General features: G+C 37.2%; 1 protein-coding gene across 2 annotated transcripts in view; it reads left to right on the top strand.

The window, feature by feature from the left end:
• The first annotated feature begins 3,565 nt into the window (after positions 1-3,565).
• BAAT (bile acid-CoA:amino acid N-acyltransferase) overlaps positions 3,566-5,133 on the top strand; it is a 15,684-nt gene continuing 14,116 nt past the window's right edge. The window contains exon 1 of one of the 2 annotated variants that reach the window (XM_027770693.1): positions 3,566-3,609. The gene's annotated coding sequence lies outside the window, so the exon portion shown is untranslated. The remainder of the gene's footprint in view (positions 3,610-5,133) is intronic. The other variant, XM_027770692.1, reaches the window with a different exon arrangement.

Genomic DNA, 5,133 nt, shown 5'->3' with positions numbered 1-5,133 from the left:
CTACAGTAAAAATCTCTCTCAAAAAAAAAAACCCATTGGGCATGTGTGTGTGTTCAGAATTCAGATAGGATGTAGAAATGGAGAACAGGGATACTGATAGGACCATACATTAGGGGTACTTCTCTGGCATTTAAAAAGGCGAGCAGGTGGCATGGAGATTAAAGTGGCTAGATTCCACATGGCCAAACTGAGTGGATTGAGTCTTGGAACTGGTGGCTAGAAAATCATGCCAGACGTGTGTGTGCATGTCCAAAATCCCAAGAGCGGAATTGAAGGGAAAAGGATTGAGCATGGCCATCCCCTCTAGAGGGTAATTTCTCACTTCCTCTTATCTCTTTATAGTGAGCGCACAAAGCCTGTAGAAAAAAAAATTAATGAAATATTTATTTTTTAATTTTATAAAGGTTCATAAGTAATGCTGATTAGGCGTTTTCAGTAATGTGGCCTTAATATTAAGTGGGAGACAAGTACCACACTCCCTGGTAAATTTAAGGCAACAGGGAAGGTAACCTGCATATCCATTACTGACTCTAGAGGGCATCAGTGGTTTACAGTTCAATGCAGTACATAAAATGGAATTTTTAGTCTTCCTGGAAAAAATTAAGTTTGCTAACTTGTTTACTGAGGTAACCAAATGTAATTTTATAAGGCTTACACTTTAAAAAAAAAAAAAGAATGGATACCTATTTAAGAGGGGTATCAGTTAACAAATTATACTTAGTTGGACTGCCTATAAGCTCAGTAGGCAAGCTTACATAAACCTGCTAATAAGATAGATATTCACTTGAATCCATTCTTTGACTCCTGAATCCTAAAATGGTAGGTACCTGGAAATACACAAATTGAATCTTATTTGCAATTACTTTTATATACTCTCATTTTTACTAGGCTGTTTCATAGTACAAAAGTCTTAGCATATTTACCTGAATGTTTTCTAAACTTAGAAATAGTCTCTGAAATGAACTTCTGATTCCACAGAATACCAATGTTAATCTTAGTTGTATAGTAGTGGACTGCGGCTGTGCAGTTCTTTCTATCATGAAATATCAAGTAACTTAATATTGAAAATATTTATTATACTTCAATAAAGGTAGAGCATGGGTTTTCTAATACCCAGAAGCTGCGGAAGTGAAATAGAAAATCTCATCTTCCAAATGAGATGAGAGAGATTTCTCTTTCCTCTGTCTCTCTCTCAAGAAGTACATGTCCATAGCAATTTTTTTTTTTAAAGAAATTACCAAAAGATTGGTAATTTCCAATTACCAATTCTCCTCCATTACTCTGGCAGCTCCAGTTCACTGAGACTTTTCAGGCTTCTATTCCACCTTCCTGTCTGCCATTTTTTCTCTGTTGGGTATATATAAAAATGAGAGTTCTGTACCTAAAGTTACATTTATTAACTAATGTCAAATCACCTTCCATAGTGATGGTACTCATTTACAGTACCATAATAGGGCTTGAGTCTTGATCTACTTCCCAAACTATTATTTTTAGAATGTTTAATTTTTGCCAATCTTTTGGGTGTGAAATGTACCCTATGACTTTAATTTTCTTTTCTTTAGTGACAAGATTAACGCTTATTTTCTTCTTTCTTTTTTCTTTCTTTAAAGGTTTTTGCCTTAGGGTGTGTGGGCTTGCCAGAGAGAGACAGAGGGAAAGTAAAATCACCCGTATGGGGAATGGCCATGACACAATCCCTTCTCTGTTCTCCTGGGATTTTGGGCATGCACTCACACACGCACCCAGTGTGATTTTCAAGCCTCCAGGTTCAGGACTTGAACCACAGTTGGCCATGTGGAAAGTCTAGTGCCTTAACCACCATTTCACCTGCTAGCCCCTTAAGCCTTTCTATATGCTTACATGAGAGGTTTTCAAAAAGTTTATGTAAATTGCATATCATACAAAAAATCATAAATGGATTTAAAAATTTTTTTGCACCAAAATAAACTTGTATTTTAATTCCATTTTTTCCACAAACTTTTTGAAATTCTCTGTAATTGTGTTTCTTCTTATGTGTAATATCTAAGGCTTTTCTCATATTCAACTGAACTTTTTTAAAGTTTATTTACCCATTTCTTCCATATGAGAGACAGAGAATTTAAGAGAGAAAAAGAGGGGCACTCCAAACAGGGTGTTAATGTCACAATCTATCCCCAGCCTCGGTCAGCTCAGATCACAGGTATACGTGTGTGGCCAGCATGTACAGAGAGCCCTTGGAAGACAGAACCTGGTACCTTCCCATTGAATGCAGTTATGTTCTTGCTGCCTCACTGTCGGGCTCCTCAACTGAGATTCTTATAAATTGATTTGTTTGAAATTCCTTTTGTATTCTGATTAATAATTAGTTTTATATGTTGTGTACATTTATTGCAAGTCAGTAGCTTGTGATTTTCAAGTTTTTTAAAAAAATTTTTGTTGGATTAGAAGTCCTTAAAATGAAGGAAGTTCAATTTACTAATGGTTTCTCTTAAGTACAAACTTTTCAAATGCTCTCTCACCAAAAATTTTTTAAAAATAAAAATTCATACGTTTATGGAGACAGTTTTTTTATTTTCTTGTCATGTAGAAATTCATTAACACTTCATTCTTTTTTTTATTTTTTTGGAGAGGTTTTTGCCATAGGGCATGTGCACTTGCCAGACAGACAGAGAGAAACATAGAGACAGAAAGTGAGAAATTACCCCCCAGGGGTGATGGCCACACTGCAACCCCTTCTCCTTCATTCTCCTCTCGGGATCTTGGGCACACACGCACACATGCCCAGCGTGAGTTTTAAGTGACCGGGACTGGGACTCAGACTGCGGTCGATAACATGGGAGTCCAGCAATATAGCCATTACGCTAACTGCTGGCCCCACTAACACTCCATTCTATAGCTACCAAAAGAACCTCCTTGAATTAGTGGTAGGTAGAGAGGGAACTAGTAGATTTGGTATTTCCAAAAATTCTAAAAGTGAGCACTGGGTATCTATTACTATAACCATTTGTAGTTTCCAGCTGGTCTAACCACAGGAAATAAAACATTTTCAAATTCCCAACCCTTTGGTACTTAACTTCTTTGTTAGATGTCCAAATGGTGCCAATAGAGGACCAATGATTTGTTTATAAAGAAAATTAATAAAATATGTAAGTAAAATGTGGGGGGTATTCCTAAGAGGGAGTGCCTTAGAGAAAATAGAAAGTGGAAGGAGGGAAAACAGGAGAGGGACAAACTCAGTAAATTTTAAAAGTTAAAAGTGGGATAGTGGTTAAAGTAGTTGAATCCCATGGGACTAAATGAGATTTCAAGTCCTGGACCCAGTGGCTTCAAAAACACATTGGGCACGTGTGTGCAGGCTCAAAATCCCAACAGGAGAAATAGAGGAGAGGGGATTGCAGTGTGATCATCCTCCAGAATGAGAACACTTTCTCTCTTTCCCCCCCACCCCCAACGAGTGTACACATTCTCTACCAAAAAAAGTTAATAGTAAACTAGAGTGAAAAGTGGGTGGTAAGCTGGTTTTTTATTATACTAGCTTTGGTAGATACCCCAAGAGGAGGTTTTGGCCTTCAGATCGAGTGTTACTTTTTCCTGCACTGCTAAAAAAGAAGACTCAAGAGGAAAAGTCAGGTATCTTATCTTATCTGGGCTATTCTTTCTAGGCTGGAAATAAGATAAAAGTGCAACTCTTGCACTAGAAATAAATCAGGTTATTTATTCCAGTGTTTGGAATTTAGTGACAAGAGGACATAGTCTTTGTGCTCATTTCATAATCTCAGCTGTGGAGTTGCCAAGCACACTTGGATAAATATGTCTCCAGTTGGATTTCATTTAGAGAAAATATCAATAGGGACTTACTATTATTAGGATATTGTGCATGAATTTATATTTCAGAAGAAAATGGAAGGCTTTTGGAAATCATTTGTTCACATTTCTTGAATCTATCTCCATCCCATCCATACTTCTCCTTCCTTTAAAGTGTTATTTCTTAGAATATTATAGAAAAACCCTTTTAGTCTGGGAAGCTGAATTGTGGCCCTATATGCATTTTTTTTGAAGGATAATTTTCTTTAAAACTAATGACATGTTAGAATTACATTCTGTGAAATACTGATATTTCTTTTTTTTTTTAAACTTTTTTTTGAGAGGTTTTTGCTATAGGGCGTGTGCGCTCATCAGACAGACAGAGACAGAGAGATAGAGAGCGAGAAATCACCCCCCAGAGGGGATGGCCACGCTGCAATCCCTTCTCCTCTGTTCTCCTCTCGGGATCTTGGGCACACACGCACACACGCACACACGCCCAGCGAGAGTTTAAGCCACCTGGTCCGGGACTCGAACCGTGGTCGACATGGGAGTCCAGCGACATAGCCATTATGCTAACTGCTGGTCCCAATACTGATATTTCTTGAAACCTTGATAACAACTTATACCTGTTTATATTTATGCAATCTCAGGAATGCTTTCCAGTAGTGAAATGTAATAAATCATCTTTATGATATATATATATAAAAGAAGTGATTTTCTAGCCAAAAAGTATTATATTTCACTTTTTACAATAGTCAAGAAGTTGAATATTTACAGTCACACAGAGATACACAGCAAAGTCAGAAATGGAATTCATATTCCCACCTCTTAGTTAAACTGGTTAGTAGTTCAACAAGAATTTATCAATCATCTGCATGTGATAGTCCCTGGCAGAGTCCCAGTTTCTGCTCTAAATAAGCAGTGTTCTTTCCATACATTATTCATTAAACTTCTATTGATTTAAAACATGCACCAATCAGTGAACCCAACAGAAAGAAAATCATTGGAAAGTCAGTAACTTTAGTTTACCTTGCTTTTGTTGTTGTACTTAATGCCAGAGGGCATATCATCATTATATGCCAGAAAGAGAAAAGCACTCCCCCCATGGGGGCATGTCATGCTGCAATTACATTTCCTCCATTCTCCCATCAGGATCCTGGGCATAAGTGCACATACACACACCCAGAGTGTTTTCAAAGCTGCTGGGGCAGCGATTCAAAATGCAGTAAGTCAATCAGCCATGTAGAAATCTGGCTCCCTCTATGCAGTGCTTAACCACTGTGTTATAGGGCTAGGCCTATATTTGTTTCATATATATATATATTTGTTTCATATATATATATATAT

This window comes from Tupaia chinensis, unplaced genomic scaffold, assembly GCF_000334495.1.
Source record: "Tupaia chinensis unplaced genomic scaffold, TupChi_1.0 Scaffold000153_1, whole genome shotgun sequence".
Taxonomy (NCBI): domain Eukaryota; kingdom Metazoa; phylum Chordata; class Mammalia; order Scandentia; family Tupaiidae; genus Tupaia; species Tupaia belangeri.
Note: the sequence above shows the minus strand (reverse complement) of the source record. Positions and strands in the feature narration are given on the sequence as shown.